Source organism: Schistocerca cancellata, chromosome 4 (assembly GCF_023864275.1).
Source record: "Schistocerca cancellata isolate TAMUIC-IGC-003103 chromosome 4, iqSchCanc2.1, whole genome shotgun sequence".
NCBI classification, from domain to species: Eukaryota; Metazoa; Arthropoda; class Insecta; order Orthoptera; family Acrididae; genus Schistocerca; species Schistocerca cancellata.
In genome coordinates, this window is record NC_064629.1 from 805,558,605 (window position 1) to 805,579,508 (window position 20,904).

General features: G+C 41.8%; 1 non-coding gene across 1 annotated transcript; it reads right to left on the reverse strand.

Annotated features, from left to right (window-relative positions):
* Positions 1-19,790: 19,790 nt before the first annotated feature.
* Positions 19,791-19,865, reverse strand: Trnat-ugu (transfer RNA threonine (anticodon UGU)). Its single transcript has one exon. It is a non-coding gene; the product is annotated as a tRNA-Thr (tRNA).
* Positions 19,866-20,904: the final 1,039 nt, after the last annotated feature.

Consider the following 20,904-nt stretch of genomic DNA (forward strand, 5'->3'; position numbering starts at 1 on the left):
CACAAGCCACACCTCCTAGCTCATGTGTAGTAACAATAGTGGAAGACACCCCCCCCCTCCATTTATCAATTTATCACAACTTGCAACAACTGGCTGTGCACTATACCCACTGACCACAACCATTGGCTACTATTAAACCATGCTTATCTCTCATTCATGAAGCACCATATTCACTAGCAGCAGCCTACTGTTCAGTATATTTGCAGTGTGGCATATAATTTCTGTGGAAACAACTCATTTGGAATAACATTAGCATTGTACCCATCCAATAACAAGACTGGAGTAGTGTTATTTTGTGCTTTTAATCTTTACAGTTTGAACTAAGGATCTGATTCTACAGCAACACCAAATATGTAATAACATACATTGCGTATTGAACTAGGGACCTAGAAACGATGGAGAGGCTTCGTTCCCCTGTAACCCTCAGTGGTTCACAACCCCACGACAGGCCACAGTAGTCCACCCACCCCACTGCTGCCCCACACTGAACCCAGAGGTATTGTGCGGTTCGGTCCCCAGTGGACCCTCACCTGGGAACGTCTCATACTAGACTAATGTACCCCAAATGTTTATGTGGTAGAGTAATTATAGTGCATGCATATGTGGAGAGAGTGTTTGCACAGCAATCGCAGACATAATGTAAATGAGGCAGTATAAGGGAAACCAGCCCACATTCGCCGAGGCAGATGGAAAACCGCCTTAGAAACCATCCACAGGCTGGCCGGCGCACCGGACCTTGACACTAATCCACCAGGCGGATTCGTGCTGGGACCTGGCATGCCTTCCCGCTCGGGAAGCAGCGTGTTGGACCGCTGGGTGGGCTTAATAACATAAATAGTTGGTACATGTTATATAATTGTTAGTTACCATAAACAACACCAAAAAGAACATTTAAGAATTGGATTTCCTTGATGACATGGTAATGTGCCAGTTTTGTGGCATAAAAATAATTTACTTTCATGGAAATTATGAAAAGCTAAAAACCGAGCGAGGTGGCGCAGTGGTTAGCACACTGTACTCGCATTCGGGAGGACGATGGTTCAATCCTGTCTCCGGCCATCCTGATTTAGGTTTTCCGTAATTTCCCTAAATCGCTTCAGGCAAATGCCGGGATGGTTCCTTTGAAAGGGCACGGCCGATTTCCTTCCCCATCCTTTCCTCACCCGAGCTTGCGCTCCGTCTCTAATGACCTCGTTGTCGACGGGACGTTAAACACTAATCTCCTCCTCCTCCAAAAAGCTAAAGTAATTTTGAAATGCTCATATGCCATACATGGCTGTAAAACATCCATTTTATACTGTGAAGTAGGAGTGTGTTACATTAGTAAATATCCTATGTCACTCACAAACTACTGGATCCTGTGGTTTACCAAAATCCACTTAGAGTCACAAACAATTATTGTGGTTTACCAAAATCCACTTAAAGTCACAAACAATTATGTAATAAGGATCTGAGTCAACAGTGGCATAATTTATGTTTGCTTCTGGGCATAACTGTAACAACAGTGTAATGAAAAGTATATAGATGCACAGCAAGATGTCGATTTTTTCTTCCATCATCTGAAATGATGCTAAACAATCACTCCCATATGCCTCATACTGTAATCAAATAGGGATTTATTCACATGATGCAAAACGACAAATGATGTTTGCAGTCCCACCTCTGTCAGGCACACACAGAAGATCAGATATTTATGGCATTAGTTGTCATACCCTCATCATACACTCATAGAGCCATTGGTGCCAAGAAGTTCTACAGTGGATCACTACACTGGTATACTAGATAAAAAAAGTAACAAACAGAAACACATAAATTTATTGTCCTATGACAGTTTTGCTATACCATCATCAATTACACTGAGAGACTAGTAAGTAATAGATATTAACTAGTTTATTGGCATTGCTCAATTACTTACTTAGCCCTATCTTTTATTGTACATGAAGAGAAATGAAATCTATATGTAGTACAAAACAATTTTTTAAAAGGTCAGATGTTCTGTTTAGACATGTCAAATGCTTTTCTATACTTTATTTCCTACTTTTAGACAAATCATTTCCTAAGCATTTGAGCATTTTTTAAATTTTTTTATTTTCTAATTTTGTTCAGAGAGCATGAAATCTGATGTATTTTAATACTGATCGGTATTCTATTATTATTAAGACCATACAGCTCAAGAGAAATTAGAGATGTTAAAAATTTATCATACTTTTTTGAACATGAAAGAAAGAACTATACAACTACACTAATGTCACATTTTATACATAAAATAGTTAGTCCTTGAAGTGATGTAGTTTTTGACACTTCATTTACATAGATAGCAGCAGCTGTTTGTCAAATATTTCAATTATACTCAAATCACTAATTAAGTTTTTCTTTTCCGGCGGACTGGTTGTAAATATGGTTCTTGTGTGAGATATCAGATGTCACTGTGAAATTTCCAGACTGTTTCGTTGGTGCAACAGATCGACTTGTTCAGATGTGGCGAACAAAAAAAGAAAAAAAGGACTACCGATACAGTGACCCCACACTCCTATTTATGATAGTCTGAGAAGGATGCGTAGAGGCTGTCAGTCATCGTAATTACGCTGGTTATTTACAAGCATTTGGATATTTTTGCTCTTTCGGTACTAGACCTCATGCTGCTGAGTTCTATATCCCACTTCAACATTTACCACTCTACGTTTGGGTATGAAAATTCGAAAAAAGTCGATTGTGTATTTCCTAGGGAGTCTTGTTTTCGCTTCACTCAAACATTTGACCAATTAAGTATGGGGTTTTAAAGACATCAGTCTGATATAAAATTTATGAAGTATAATGTTTTGTAAAATCATTACAACATTATTTAATACAGGACTTCATTTTAAACAACAATTTATGCCTGTTGATTGTCTACCCTTTCTATACCAATCGAACTTTCATAGATTAATGTCAGTGTGTTAATATGTATGGGAAGATAGAGACCTGACTGAAAGTCTTGGAAGAAGATTTGTTCTACACTTATTTTGTTAGGGGAGATTTTACGAACTTCTAATTATGACTAAAATTTTCCGAATATTTTATAGTGTTCGTTCTAACAGCCAAGACGTTGAATGCCCATGGGACTATCCCTCGTTAGGTTGGCGAACCCAAAAACTATAGGATCAACTTTAACATCGTCTGCTCTCGATTAATTTAGATGCATCGACTTTTTTACAACAACCGCATCTTGGAGGGTGGTAGAGATGCTATAAACCCACTATTTGTCTGACGATGGTAAAATATATATGTACAAAATTTTGTTGAAATTGTTCTAGGTATTACAGTTTTCCCTTCCAAGACACTAAAGTTGCCAATGGTATCCCTCCCTATTTTAAAATTTTCCTGGATAACTGAGTTTTCAAAGATATTTTGCACTTACAGCTGGTCGTTGTTAGCTACACTTTGCATTATTTCGACTGGGCAGCACATGCCAGTGATTCTCAGGTGAGAAATGAAATACTGATGAAGGTGTCCTGTGTTTCACAATATTTCGTGGGCTGTTAGCGTTTCATGCTAGCGTCAATATCATGGCGATGGACAGACTGCACCATGCTGTAATGGCTCACCTGAGGATGAATGGCATGTGCTCAGTTGCAATATCATGGAGTGTAGTTGGCAGTAAAAATTCTCCACACAATCGTTCTGTATAAGCAGTCCTAAGGTATGATGTAACATTCATAAACATTTATTCCTATTAATATGCACAAAAAACTATCCACAATATCATAATAATCGTGGACAATTGAGTTGTAATAAACTGAATAATAACAAATTGTAACATATTTCACCTTATACATTAATGTTAGTGCATAGATTTTTAGGACAAAATAATGAAATTTCTCTATGGAAAATAACTATCTGCGGCTGTGAATTGAGGAATAACATGCATTCATGGTCTAACAGTACAGTGGAGATACCTGATGTTTTCTGAACTCAGTCTGTATCCACGATACTGCAACCAGTTCTTTCGCAACTCCCTGATCTGGTCTGCACTCTTTCTGACAATGTGCTGCAACAGGTAGGACATACACTGTCTTTGAATTAAATGATGTGCCTAGGAAGACGACGTTTGACAGCAAATAAGTGCCCAACACATCTGGCAAAAAACAGACTATAACCTCAAGGTCCTGTGTCCTCCAATTAAGTTGGTGTACATGAGTAAAAATTGAAAATGAAAGATAAATATGTAAGACGCCAAAGTTTACATAGCCTTGCCAGAAGAGGACAATACGAAGTAATCGTCTTTTTGCTGTATCTTTGATGAACCAATTACCCCTATGGAAGATCAGGCAAAATATGCTGTCACATGGGACTTTATAACAGAAACTTCAGGGTAGTTCTGATATTCCTTAGCACTTTGAATCACAAGATTATCGACTAATGTTAAATTACCACACATAATCGCGAGCAGACGGCCATCTGCGATTATTTACTATAACAGTGAGTATATACTCAGTAAGATAATAGGCATAGTCCTACTTACTAGTACCCATGTGAGACATGACGTAATAGCACGACATAAGCTTTGTATATCTGAAATAACTACGTTTAAGTCGTTATTAATTGTCACAGATAGAACTATAACTTTTGACCACTAATAAAAGTCCTTCCTATGTGAATGTACATAGTTATATTTAGCAGATATCAGATTAACTAACAATAAAGTTTATGGTGGCCCTGACGTTGAGCTGCCACTAGCTACATAGCCTCACCTCAGTGAACACCCATCGTCATCTGCTGAGACCAAGGGGCCACTACTCCTATTTGTCACTTTATAGCAGACAGTGATATCAGACACATCACTTTTTCTAATATTCATAATTTAGTTACTACGATGTGCAACCCCTGTAACTACTGTGTAAACTCACATGCAGCGCTTCTTATAATAATATTGTGATCGATTTGTCTGCTACAAAACGCATTTCTACAGAAGGACTATCCTGTTTCTCTCATCATTCAGGGCCAGTAATGCATCAGTGCTGTTACAAGAACAAAGGGGTCCACAGTTCTTATGTAGCAAAGTCACCAATGAGATAAGCTGTCCCGCCTTCCTCTCCCCTTCTCAAGGCCAACAAAGGGCTATTGTTCTCATGTGGCGAGTGTGGTATCGCCAAATAGCGTGGTGCCAAACAAGGTTGATACCTTGGAACATAACCACAAAAAAAGATCGTCGTTGTAAGCCACGTAGACGAATGAGGGACACCTGCGTAGCCACGTCCAGAAATGTTTTTCTACACTGCTACAACAGATCTTCTGCTTAAAACTGAGCACAATACCAATCAGCGCAGCTAACGATCATTGACTAAGATGACAGAATCATCTTCTGTATTATCAATGTATTAGTCAGAATTCAATGTGGAAGGTAGTGTTAAATGCTCTCTGAGTGAGAGACATGTCTTTTGTCTGTATTAAGTGATATGCCAATGTTCACTGGGGGCCGAACTGCACAATAACCCTGGGTTCAATGTGGGTTGGTGGTGGGTTGGGTGGACTGCTACTGCTGTGGCCTGTTTTGGTGTTGTCAAACACTGAGGGTTTCAGTGGGACAAAGCCTCTCTGTCATTTCTAGGTCCCCGGTTTAATACACAATACACACACTACACAATGTAGGTATGTAGTCATATGAATGCATTTTTTTAGTAATTTCTATCAAAAGCCAGAGGCGAGCACGCAAAACAGAATTTATTCCCTTTGCCAGTATTTTGGACATTAATACAAACGTCTGGAAGAGGGATACAACTGGACCCCCTCTCCAAGTACTTGACTGTAGGCATTTGAGTACAGTAAGAAATAGAGTATATGACTGAGTGCCTTACTAGAACCCCTTTTCCTGCATTTTGCAAAAATGGCCCAGTGTGATACTCTTGGTAAAGATTTCGAGCCAGTCTGCTATTGACTCACTCACCAATATAACCCTATTATCCCCCCTAATGTGGACAATTCTCAACACCATTATTACTTTCTTTTTGGGGGGGGGGGGTGCATTAGTTTGCAGTATAGAACCAATAGAACGACGCTGTACTTATGTCAGGATACCACAGAACGTTAATGATCCTGGGAAACTCATTTTACAGCACAGGAAAGCATGTGTTAAGGAAAATATAAGGGACCCTGTAGCCTACATTACAATCATCTATGCAACCATGCAAGATGCAATTCCCAAAAGTGGCAGCAATTGCAGAGTAGTCCAATGTGGGCGTGTGACTTACGTGGTAATCATTAACAGGGTGTGCTGATGATCTACTGCTATGTCTAAAACGATGATCTGAAGATGATCCATTGCGTGGATCACAAGCCACAGACTGCAGAAAAAAATCTGGTGTCATCAGTCCCTACCAGGATGATGACAATGATGATGAAGATGACATCAATGGATCCATATAGGGCGATGGAGTTGTCACTCAATACTAGGATAATGGGCCTGGGTATGGTGCTGGTGCTGTTGAGGACAGTGAATACATCATCAATAGGCCCACTCGTGATACTGGTGATGTCAGTTGTGGTACCAGCATTGTCAAGTTCACCTGCAGCTGTAGCATGTTGGACACGGTGAATGCATAATCGACAGACCTGCTTGCAGTGCTGGTGACAATAAAGTTGCAAGCCCACCTCGAGACACTTCTACCACTCTTTCAAAAGAAGAGGCATCACTGATAAGTGTTATGTAAGATGCATATGCAGACATCAGTAATAATAATAATTACTATATTAATCACATACATTGTTTCTCGAGCGAACATATGTTTTTCTCAACATGTACTTATTGTACAGGGATTAATGAAGAATCATTAGAAAAGTTTTTTAATCAGCTTCTGACACTGCATACAGATTTTGCTCCAAAAATTACTATTTCTGGAAATTTCTAATGTAAAAGAGACTTTTAAGTACCATAGGCAAAAGGGTACCATTGATGACCAGCTTCATACCTATATTTTATGAAGGTAACTTATTAATCACTACAAGACCCCTTTTCATGTTATCTTATTACAAATACCATTTTATTTGTTTTAAAGAACTTATTAACTTGATAATTTGTATACAGCAGGATTGTATTTACCAAATCACATCTTTACCTTTCAGATTGTAACTATATCAACTAAAATTTTTGAATCCCTTAAAGAAAATGAAAAACAAAAAGTGCACTATGATTACATTCTTACATCAAATATTGTTTAAACCGAGACATTGTAATGCTCTATAACAGATTTTGTCCAAAACGTATGGATGGGAATGTATATAATGTATGTCCCCTGTTCACAGTTAATGCTCAGATGTTGTAATGTCACAGATGAACTTAACACTATCTGATTCAAGTATGCCTTTTTCAGTTGACAGAAGACAGTTGCCTATTAAAATTACATATGTGATCACTATAAACAAGTTGCAAGGACAAATGCTTCATAGAGCAGGATTGTATTTACCAAATCGCCTCTTTAGTCAGGGTCAATTGTATGTAGCCTTTTCAGTGGTATCTAAATCAACTAACAGTTTTGTGTCTCTTAAATAATCAAAAAAAGTACAGTCTTATATCAAATTAGTATACATTGAGGTACTGTATTGCTCTGTAAAGAATTTTGTTCAGAATTATGTGATTGAAAATGTATGTACAAAGAATTATCATTAAGTCATGATTATTACTTCATCAGTTCATTTTTAAAGATGTTTTCTGTCCCTCAGACATCCTTATCCCAATAACTACACATATTCCAAATACTGCCATTATTTAAATCTATAAAAGTGTAAAAGTTTCACATGGGTCCCCTGGTAATAACAATAATAATTTCCATTCCTTAATGTGGAAAACCATTGGCTTTGGTATAGTCACATAGGGATTTCAGCCATTCATCAGCCATATAAGAATATTGGCTTTTAATATTTTATCCAGCTCAGTATCAATATTGATGTCATTATGAGCATGTGTGACACCATTTGGACTATGACAGAAAGGACTTATGACATGTTACTGCTAGTGAGCATTGATTTATATCAATGGGGAAAATTGAAAATTTCTACTGACCAGAATATGAACTTGGGTCACCTGCATACTAAGCAAATGGTCTGACCACTGAGCCATCCAGACACAGTGTTCATTGTAATTGCATGGATTACACTAGCACGCCTCCTGTCAGACAAATATTCTCAACTTAACCACACCCTACTGATGTAGCCTATTATCCTAATTACTTGCATTGATTCGACAATTCCTGTAAGACTTGGAGTGTGGTACGCATCTGCATGAATGGATCATTGGCCAGTCTTGCCTTGCTTATCTATGTGGTGGTAGTAGTAGGGTAATGGTGGAACCACCCCATTCTGGACTGCTGCCAAATTTATTCAAGATGGAATGGTGATATCACCCTACTCTGCATGGTTGCCAAATTTATAATCAATCTTAACTTATTGTTCTGTTAAGTGGTTTTCCATGTCACAACCTTCCCCCCTGTCTGGGAAATACCCAGCCTTCCTCCCTCCCAGAATCTTTACACCACATTTTATATCAAATTAATTGACAAATTAATTAAATTAATCAGAAATTGGTGGTAAATAGCCTATCCACTATTATGACATCATGGGTTTTCCTCACACAGTTAGGTCAAAATTCTTATTATCTCCACTGGGATTTAATCCCACAGCCCCTTAGTTCCCCACCCCTTCTGGAAATATTGACATACTTTCCATTGATAGAAATCTCTCATCAAATTGACTGCAGTGTGTGTGGAATACAGTTAATTTAAAAAATTTGTGGGATACAAGGCGGTGTGTAGAATATTAAAAAAAACTTGTGGTTTTTTTCAGATCATTCAAGGAATACCACAACATAAGTCACTCACCAAACGTAATTACATTGTGGTCACTTTCTTCTGTAAAACAAACAGTTTTGCTGCAGTTGTGGCATAAGACCAGAAGCACCATGCATTCCTTGTTGTAGCTTCATCACCAGCGTGACTGTAACGTGTGCAGGCCAGAAGGTGTATGAAACCAATTTTGGTGCCTTGCTGCCAGAGCCATGTGCTGGGCTTGCATCACTGCAGCAACCGCCAGACAGTGCTAATGTCGACCCCCCCCCCCCCCCAACCAAATTCATCATATGCTAGTGTCCCTTTGATACCAAAATTACATCCTACCCCACTCTCTCTCTCTCTCTCTCTCTCTCTCTCTCTCTCCCTCTCTGTCTCAAGTGGCTACCTCCTGTTTTTGTATGAACAAATGTGTGGAAACACAGAGAGACCAAGATGTTCTTCTCCACCATCTCCACCCCTCATGCAGACCTGGAGCTGGTAGTCGATATGTCCCTTTGTTCTACATTTCCACTGCTATGGAAACCTGTAGCAGATGGAACAAAGGCGCTCAAGAAGAACTAGGTAGTGTCTGTCGTGTGCCACCCTAACCCATCCTTCGTTCTGAACAAAGTCTCGGATACCTGGGAAGCCCCCTGCCCTTCCGAAAATGCTGGGCAATGGGTGTCTTGGAAATAGGTCCCCTACTCTATCAAATTAATTGACTAATTAATTAAATCGATAACCCCCGTGTGGGGTCAGTTTTTCATTGCATTCATTGGTGGATACTAGATCTGGTACATGTGACAGGATATTCCAGGATTCAATTATGCAACTGCCAGTTTCCAAACCCTTCCCGATTTTTTTCCCTACTTCATATTGGTGGATAGTAACACAGTTAGGTCGTTTGACAGAAAGCCCATTACGCTGAAGGTGGCTGAGAATTTAAAATTTCAGCTCAATTGTGCCATGTCCTTAGAAAATTTGTGGAATGGGTTGGACAGATGTGTGCTTGCTGTACCACTATTGGAAACAGTAAATTGATCAGCTGGGAATTTGACGTTACTATTGGTTTTTAAGCACTACCGTATATAACCCCTAAGTTGGTTCTCGCAGCTACACCAGGACGAGGACATACCTGAACGCTGGCTACGGTAACTTTACACCTTAACACACACACATTTCTGATTATTATTTATATGTGTGTAGCATCCGAAAAAACTATGATATGTCCACACTCACGCTGGCTAGGTGTCTCGATTCTTCTGGTTCTAGGAAATTATTTGACATTTAAGTCTTCCTGGCAATGAGATTCCGGAACAGACTGCAGGTATTTTTAATCAGCAGTTTCGGAAGGTGCTGCATCCCACCAAGACTCTCTCAAACAAGTGTTGTAAAGCACAGGTGTCCGGCACTATGTGATAATCAACAGCACTCCCATGAACAGAAAAGTTGGAAATACATTACCAGTATGGATTGGTGTACTGTAATAGACACCGCAGTCGATAGTGCGACAAAGAACATGTGAAAATCTGCTTAGGGGAGCTGATGGGAGGACGTTCTGTGTATCCATTTTGTTACAGCCGTGTTGGCCGCCCTGTTTGTGCAATGTAGCCGATCCAGTTGAACCCTAGCATTGCTATAGCATGCATCTATGTACAAAATGAATCTAATACCCATTACCGTCGGATATACTCCTCAATGCGTTGAAATCACAGTTAACCACGTCAGATATAACCTCCGCTTGCGACTAGACACACATATTTTATTTTATTTTATTTTTACATGAATAGTATCCCAATTACTTCCCACAAACATCTGGTGATATACGGGAACATAATCCACAGTACCTTTACGTTCAAGCAGCAGTATAACATTTCTATCAATTATAGGTGTAAAAAAAATGTCGTTTTCACACTGCCCAGTAGCAAAAAAGTCTCCCACCATCACATATTTGTCGATGAATTAAGTATGTAATTACAATTCAAATAGCCCTAGCGTGTTTTTTTTATTTTATTTTATCGATTTCATCATTTCCATGAAATCTTCTCGTACACTCCTGGAAATTGAAATAAGAACACCGTGAATTCATTGTCCCAGGAAGGGGAAACTTTATTGACACATTCCTGGGGTCAGATACATCACATGATCACACTGACAGAACCACAGGCACATAGACACAGGCAACAGAGCATGCACAATGTCGGCACTAGTACAGTGTATATCCACCTTTCGCAGCAATGCAGGCTGCTATTCTCCCATGGAGACGATCGTAGAGATGCTGGATGTAGTCCTGTGGAACGGCTTGCCATGCCATTTCCACCTGGCGCCTCAGTTGGACCAGCGTTCGTGCTGGACGTGCAGACCGCGTGAGACGACGCTTCATCCAGTCCCAAACATGCTCAATGGGGGACAGATCCGGAGATCTTGCTGGCCAGGGTAGTTGACTTCCACCTTCTAGAGCACGTTGGGTGGCACGGGATACATGCGGACGTGCATTGTCCTGTTGGAACAGCAAGTTCCCTTGCCGGTCTAGGAATGGTAGAACGATGGGTTCGATGACGGTTTGGATGTACCGTGCACTATTCAGTGTCCCCTCGACGATCATCAGTGGTGTACGGCCAGTGTAGGAGATCGCTCCCCACACCATGATGCCGGGTGTTGGCCCTGTGTGCCTCGGTCGTATGCAGTCCTGATTGTGGCGCTCACCTGCACGGCGCCAAACACGCATACTACCATCATTGGCACCAAGGCAGAAGCGACTCTCATCGCTGAAGACGACACGTCTCCATTCGTTCCTCCATTCACGCCTGTCGCGACACCACTGGAGGCGGGCTGCACGATGTTGGGGCGTGAGCGGAAGACGGCCTAACGGTGTGCGGGACCGTAGCCCAGCTTCATGGAGACGGTTGCGAATGGTCCTCGCCGATAGCCCAGGAGCAACAGTGTCCCTAATTTGCTGGGAAGTGGCGGTGCGGTCCCCTACGGCACTGCATAGGATCCTACGGTCTTGGCGTGCATCCGTGCGTCGCTGCGGTCCGGTCCCAGGTCGACGGGCACGTGCACCTTCCGCCGACCACTGGCGACAACATCGATGTACTGTGGAGACCTCACGCCCCGCGTGTTGAGCAATTCGGCGGTACGTCCACCCGGCCTCCCGCATGCCCACTATACGCCCTCGCTCAAAGTCCGTCAACTGCACATACGGTTCACGTCCACGCTGTCGCGGCATGTTACCAGTGTTAAAGACTGCGATGGAGCTCCGTATGCCACGGCAAACTGGCTGACACTGACGGCGGCGGTGCACAAATGCTGCGCAGCTAGCGCCATTCGACGGCCAACACCGCGGTTCCTGGTGTGTCCGCTGTGCCGTGCGTGTGATCATTGCTTGTACAGCCCTCTCGCAGTGTCCGGAGCAAGTGTGGTGGGTCTGACACACCGGTGTCAATGTGTTCTTTTTTCCATTTCCAGGAGTGTATTTTCTATACTGTAAACCCAGCCAACACGCAGTGGCATCTTGAATATATTCAGTCGGGCTTTGTGTCAGTGCATTCCATGCATAGCTACCGTCGACCTACCTACCACTACCCAGATCATACAAATTTGTCCTGACTAAGAAATCATTCTCAGATCAATATACAGTAGAGTACGTCCATTCGGAGTTAATTTTCAGAGGCCAAGCAAATTGGTGGAGAAACTGCAAACCGTCTAGTCTAAGCACATTTTTAAGTTCCTGTTGCTAAGCACCGCACCTGTTTAACACTTTGGAGCAGGAGGACGATCACCGCGAGATGGATCTGTTGTTGCACCTGGCAAAAATAAGTTTATTACGAAAAAAACAAAAGGGCCTGTTAGGGTGTCATACAAAGATTTTGTTTGATACATGTGCGAGAAATGGCTACTTAATGATACATACCTGTTTAGGTCCTGTAACATGTGTGGAAGCTGAATTTTGAGAATGTATATCATGTTACGTAGAAACCTCCTATAATCTTGAATGAAAAGCATTCCTAGCTAAAGTCGACTTCTGTTTGTCCGTTCAGTGCACCAGCTGTATAAAACCGAATACCCACCATGACTCCATCGTCATTCAATTATTCAACATTTAGTGCGCAGAATGTCTGTGAATGAGGTGGTGCTGCTTGTCGCTGGGAGGAGGAACAGTAGCAGTGTCGTAATTTTAATAGTGAATCTGAGCAGCGGTAGTGAGTGAATTGTGCAAGGTATGGTCGTGCGTGCTGAGGTTCATGGTTTAGTTATTGCTGTTTCAAAGCTATTAAAGGAGAATAGCGACTGCACGAGTCTGCTCTATTCAAGAACACAACTGTGCCCACACATCAGAAAAAAATGTCCTAGACCTCTTATTCCTCAATACACTATGTGATTAAAAGTATCCGGACACCTGGCTGAAAATGACTTACAAGTTCGAGGCGCCCTCCATACGTAATGCCGGAATACAATATGGTGTTGGCCTACCCTTAGGCTTGATGACAGCTTCCACTCTCGCAAGCATCAGGTGCTGGAGGTTTCTTGGGGAATGGCAGCCCATTCTTCACGGAGTGCTACACGGAGGGGAGATATCGATGTCGGTCGGTGAGGCCTGGCACGATGTCGGCGTTCCAAAACATCCCAAACATGTTCTACAGGATTCAGGTCAGGGCTCTATGCATGCCAGTCCATTACAGGGATGGTACTGTCGTGCAACCACTCCGCCACAGGTCGTGCAACATGAACAGGTGCTCGATCGTGTTGAAAGATACAATCGCCATCCCCGAATTGCTCTTCAACAGTGGGAAGCAAGAAGGTGCTTAAAACATCAATGTAGGCCTGTGCTGTGATAGTGCCACGCAAAACAACAAGGGGTGCAAGCCCCCTCCATGACAAACACGACTAAACCATAACACCACAACCTCCGAATTTTACTGTTGGCACTACACACGCTGGCAGATGACGTTCACCAGGGATTAGCCATACCCACATCCTGCCATCGAATTGCCACATTGTATACCGTGATTCGTCACTCGACACAACGTTTTTCCACTGTTCAATCGTCCAATTTTTACGCTCATTACACCAAGCGAGGCGTCGTTTGGCATTTACCGACGGGATGTGTGGCTTATGAGCAGCCGCTCGACCATGAAATTCAAGTTTTTTCACCTCCCGCCTAACAATCGTAGTCCTTGCAGTGGATCTTGATGCAGTTTGGAATTCCTGTGTGGTGGTCTGGATAGATGTCTGCCGGTTACACATTACGACACTCTTCAACTGTTGCAGTCTCCGTCAGCCAACAGACGAGGTCAGCCAGTACACTTTTGTGCTGTTCAGGTCCCTTCACGTTTCCACTTTACTAACACATCAGCAACGGTGGACCTACGGATGTTTAGGAATGTGGAAATCTCGCGTACAGACGTATGACACAACTGACACCCAATCACCTCACCAAGTTCGAAGTCCGTAAGTTCCGCAGACAGCCCCATTCTGCTCTCTCACGATGTCTAATGACTAGAGGTCGTTGATATGGAGTACCTGACAGTAGGTGGCAGCACAATGCACCTAATATGAAAAACATATATTTTTGGGGGTGTCAGGATACTTTTGATCACATAGTGTATATGAACCTGATTATAGTCATCACTACTTGAAATCTCTTGGTTAATACACGTTCCCTACACAACTTATACCATTACTGTGTGATGTACTACACAAATTTAGTTTACTGGCTGACGTGTTTAAAATGGATGGATTCATTTTAGAGTGAGAGCCCTCCTTTAAGCACTATGACTCACATCACGCGATGCCAGACTGATTTACTACCTTCAGTTAAGATGCATTGAGTTGGATGTGTAGCTGAATTGATCAATAATAAATCACGTGTCTATTCCATAGTCACAACAGCCAAGTAAGATGCTACAACTTTTTTAGTAACCTATTGCTTTCCTTCAGGGTTTCTGTGATGATGAGTGTAGACAGTTTATGTTTAAAAGTATTGCATTCAGAAAAGATACCTGTATAATATAGACGTTCTCAGCAAGCATTGTATCGCCGAGGTCTTTCAAAGGTGTGATGTGTGCTAACACACAGAAGATTGCAAATTGGCTGCAATGGAGTCCACTGTTATACCCAATAAATATATGGTGATGTCACTTCGATTATTCGACCATTATCTAGTTCCAGAGGAAGGAGAAGATCACATGGATGCATCGAATCATCAAGTACACTGCTCTTCAGGACGTTGAATTCTATGGGTGAGCTGCTCTCCATCGGCTCAAGAAGATGGTGTGAGAAAAAAGTGATGTATCTTCTTAAGAAAATCTAGGATTACTTTTAAGTTGGATGAGAAATAAATGACTTTTTTTACCTCACAATCTGCATATGATTTCTCTTCACCCCGTTTCCACTTTGAAAATATTCAACTTTTCCTAGATGCTATGTATGCGGTTCTCCTTAAGCAGAGGAAATATAATGTTAGACATGTTTACAATATTTCTTTGGGAGCAGGCATAGTCATATGTCATGCAGTACAATATGTGAAATCCCATGCAACTATTACACATATTTTGTTATTCTCCATGTTAAACTTCGCCTTCATGTTCAAAACTGATGTTATTTGTCTGTCCTGCACATCAGTTATATACACAATGCAATAGGCGGTAGGTTTTTTCGTAAATAACAACAACAAAGACATATAGTAACGAATTTTTTCATTTATTCAATTCATGCAGATACAATTTGCTTTTTGAGATACAGTTCAGTTCTTGAGATACAATTCGCTTCTTGAGGTACAGTTCAATTCTTGAGGTGCAATGTAGTTCTTGATATTGCAATTTAGTTCTTGAGGTACAGATCGGTTGTTGAGGTACAGTTCAGTTCTTGAGATACAATCTGACTCTGGTATTTCAGTGCAGCGATACTCTTAACTTACACACGGTTACTAGTAACTAGAAAGAAAGAACCTTCCAACAGTAACACTTGTCGACAATATTCTTACAATTTTTTTCAGTAGCACTGGATGACAACATTTTACAATTTTTATAAATCTACATTTAAAACTAATGTTGAGATATCTTTTTTCTACAACTAAATTTCATAGTCCCAATAGGTTGAACAATAATTCTGATGGACTGTGAGCTATACAGATTTAAAAACCAATCAGTCTTGGACAGTTAGTGGCAGATGAAAGTTAAAAAATATTCTATTTATATTCTATTTAGATGATACACAGGTTGTGTAGATATATTCACATGTGTGTACTCAGTACACATACACTGTGTATGAATAAATAAGTATTTATATGCCATATATTTGCTTATGGTGTCTTACATTTCTTAAAACTTTTTAATTTTTGTTACTTTTTTTCGCAGCACACACATACACATGGTGTGCATATATATATTTACAAATGTGTGCACACAGTGCACATTTCTCACAAACACAAATAAGTAAATATTGACATGAGATTTCCTGTGTCCATGTAAAGCTGTGCATCCTCTGCTAAAGTGGAGATGTTGAATTCCTGCCAGACATTCACAGCATACTCATACTCTGCATTCGATATGGAATCGTCTGCAAGGTTTGTGGAAAATCAGTTGTGTCAGGTAGCCTGGTTTCGTTGAGTTTTGCCATACTATCCAGATACTCATATGGAAAAAACCCCTCCTAGTCACAAGCTGAAACTTTTCCCTGTTGGGAAAAGCAAGTCGACTGATGTGCAGCTCTTCCCTTGTGGTAGAGTTTCAACAAGTTTCTAGAGTGGTGCCTGCATAAAATGTAGCGAGACAAGGAAGCAGAGCTTAATTCTTGGCGTCATTCGTTTGAAGAATGAAGCGCATTTCTCGATGCTCTCAGATAAGACACTGACCTGATTTTTCTCCCAACCAAATCTAAGTGCTCAACAAGAAAATCAACATCACATCCACTTAAATTATGGAATAAAACGGGTATGTAGCTTTGTAACTGGTACTTCAAATTGCACATATTGTGAGCTGCACCACAGATCTTCCCCGTAAGGTGACAATTGTCCATACAAGGAGTTTTTGTTTTTCTGTCTAATGGCAGCCCACAGATAAGAAAGGCAACCACGTTATTGTAAAAATATTAATTCTCCTTCGATTTGGTCATGGGAACGAAACTGCAGGATTATCCCTGACATAAGATTTGTAATGGTTGAGACTTGAATCATACGATGATACAATTTCGAATGCTTAATATGTGGTACATGTTTTTTGGTGAAGGTAGTTTGTTAAACCATAGGGTCACTTTCACAGGGGATCATAGGAACGAGGAGGCATTCAAAGTCGGTGTACACCACAAAATGGTATCGCTCCTAATGGTTAGTATTTTTCAACTTTATGAATCTGCTTTCCTCAGTAGTTACAATAACACATACTGGGTCCTTGGAAGCACAATCAATCTGATGCTAGTAGTGGGGCAACAAGGACATCACCCCATGCAGCATTGTTGCCAAATTTGTTCAAGAGAGCGGATCCAAGATGGCGGATCTAAGATGGCGACCATAGATATGGAAATTCGCAGTGACATCATGGCAGGAAGTAAACTTTTGGCGGGAAAATAGGTTAATTGGTCTACCTCCACTAACCTAACATGACACCCCAAACCCCTTCCCTCCCCCGTCGCCATCCCCTCCCCATCCAATCCTCCTCCCCTTCCCTGCCATCCCCATCTGGAAATTGGCAGGAAAAGGACTCAGTCTGTGCTGAGCTGCTGGATAGGATGGATGTAAGTATGCATTGTTTATTCAAACAATTTGAGTTGTCATAGGCAGTGGCTCATCGAGTGTCTTCGCCATGAGGTCTGGAGTCCAACTGACCTAGTTGACAGTACCACCACCAGAGGGCGCTATTGTCCCTCCCCTTCTCCCCTCCAGGGGCGTAAATCACAATGGCGCTCTGGGGAAAAATGGTGGGAAAAGGACTCTGTGTCTAGCTGCTGGACTTGGAGGGTGGATGTAATTGTTTATTCTGTTCAATGGATGTGATGTCTGTGCTGGAGAAGGAGGAGTATATTAGCAGCAGCAATGCATGTGGGACTGTGATGGGATAGCAATGATATTTGGTGAAGATGAATATGGTTCATGAAATAGTGAATATTCAGCAGTATGGGCCTACAATATGCATCCCAACTCATACTGAAAACTACATATGCTGTAACTGTAGATCATTTGATAAAATTCCAGTCAGTCAGTCTTCCGAAACGCAAGAGGCAAGATGTTCACCCATTCCGGTGTGTGGCCTCTGCCAGTGGGTGTGCAGATTTAGACAAGAAGTGCGCCGGCTTATGGCATGGCCACGCAGTAGCTGCAGGGCTGTGCGCTAAGCACTTGCTGTCGTGTTGTAAATACCCACGACCCTCCTCTCCTCATTTCCATCCCCAGCGCCCAGATACCCTTAGTCATTTGAACACGAAATGCTTGAGGAGTGTGCCGTGATCTTTTTTTAGAGTCTGTATTCAAGTGTGGCCGTGGTGGTATTCCTCGAAATATAATGTGTAATTGTTTAAATACTCTTGCATCATATGTAAGGCTCTCTCTCTCTCTCTCTTTGTGCAGTGGCACATATAGTTCCTATGATATCTTCAAGTTATATATGTGACAATATTCCGCAACACCAGATGTAATAACTCCTGAAGCAGTTCGTGTTCAAATTACTAAGGGCATCCAGGCGCAGTTGGTGGGAATGAGGAGAAGAGGGTCGCGGGTATTTCCAACACGACATCAAGTGCTTAGCGCACAGCGCTGTGGCTATTGCGTGGCCATGCCATAAGCTGGCGCGCTTCCTGCCTGAGTCTGCGCACCCATTGGAAGAGGCCACATGCTGGAATGGGTGAACGTCTTGCCTCTTGAATTTCGGAAGACTGACTGACTGGAATTTTATTGAATGATCTATGGTTACAGCATATGTAGTTTTCAGTATGAGTTGGGAAGCATATCTTAGGCTCATCCTGCTGCATATTCATTATTTCATGAAGCATATTGGTCTTCACCAAATATCATTGCTATCATCACAGTCCCACATGCATTGCTGTCACTAATATACTCCTACTCCAGCACAGACATCTCATCCATTGAACGCAATAAACAATTACATGCAACCTCCAAGTCCAGCAGCTAGACACAGAGTCCTTTTCCCACCATTTTTCCCCAGAGCACCATCGTGATTTACGCCACTGGAGGGGAGAAGGGGAGGGACAATAGCGCCCTCTGGTGGTGGTACTGTCAACTAGATCAGTTCGACTCCAGACCTCATGGCGAAGACACTCGATGAGCTACTGCCTATGACAACTCAAATTGTTTGAATAAACCATGCATACTTACATCCATTCTGTCTGGTAGCCCGACACAGACTGAGTTCTTTTCTTGCCAATATCCACATGGGGGTGGCGAGCAATGCATGCAAAATAAAGACTTACACCCATATTATGCAGCAGCTCAACACATACTGAGTCCTTTACCTGCCAATTACCAGATGGGGGGGGGGAGGAGAGGAGGAGGTGGGAGGGGAGGATTGAGGTGGGGTGTTAGGTTAGTGGAGATTGACCTATTTTGCCATCAAAATTTTAACTTCCCACTGTGACGTCACTGTTACTTTGTCACATCTATGATTGCAATCTTGAATCTGCCATCTTGAATAAATTTGGCAACAATGCAACGTGGAATGGCGTCCTTGTTGCCCCACTACTGATACTTTGCTAAAAACTCGCTAGTTGAAAAGGCATTGAGGCAACTTAAGCAAATGTGCTTTTTAAACATGTAACAGAATAAGAGTCAGGCGATGTCTTTGAGCCAAACATAACAATAATTCCTTTTCTCGTGATTTTTCTGATTGGAGAATAAGAGCAGATTTACAAGCATTAACGATCACCAATAAATTTTGAGAAGTGGAGGGGGCCAACGACTATATGCTTGAAATGGTAATTAAATCAAGACCCTACACTGTCGACAGGCGTTGATATACATCAACAGGGACAGTTGAAATTATGTGCCCTGACCAGGACTCGAACCTGGGATCTCCTGCTTACATGGCAGACGCTCTATCCATCTGAGCCACCGAGGACAAAGAGGATAGTGCGACTGCAGGGATTTATTCCTTGCACGCTCCCCGTGAGACTCACATTCCCAACTTAATGCCCACATACTACATTCGTAGTGCTCCTGCCGATCACACTCATTACTCGCGGCAGACAATCTTACCGAGTCCCATAAGAGTTCGAGCAATACATGAGCATAAGTATAGAAGATGAAGGTCAATTGTCAGTTAGCATTCACTGTATGAAGATGGTATCTGTTGTATCGGACATGTCCGAAAGAACACATACCATCTTCATATTCTATATGTTTGTTCTAATCATCTGATTTATGTTTCTCCAAGCCGTAAAGATGAACCGATATTCAGGTACTTTCTGGCAGATTAAAACTGTGTGCCGGACCAAGATTCGAACTCGGGACCTTTGCCTTTCGCGGGCAAGTGCTCTACCAACTGAACTACCCAAGCATGACTCATGCCCCGTCCTCAGAGCCTTACTTCTGCCAGTACCTCGTCTCCTACCTTCCAAACTTAACAGAAGCTCTCCTGCGAACCTTGCAGAACTATCACTCCTGAAAGAAAGGATATTGTGGAGACATGGCTTAGCCACAGCCTAAGGGATGTTTCCAGAATGTTTTCTCAGTTGGTAGAGCACTTGCCCGCGAAAGGCAAAGGTCCCGAGTTCGAGTCTCGCTCCGGCACAGTTTTAATCTGCCAGGAAGTTTCATATCAGTGCACACTCTGCTGCAGAGTGAAAATCTCATTCTGGATATTCAGGTATTCTGTGCCACAAATTTAGGTATATCCTGGATCTTGATGGGAAACTCGATACCATCAAAGTTATAACACCCACAACATTATCACCTACATGATATGTACCAGGACGCTCAAGATGATCTCTGTAATTGTAATTTCTCTCGTAAGCCAGGATTGACTATGCAAAACAAGCCTCATCCTTTTTATTTTTGACATAAATACACGCCTTCCCATCAGCTATATCTATAGGAAGCTTTATAAAGCTAGACTCTCCATTTACTGGCTCATAGACATGCATATGGATGTCAAGGTGT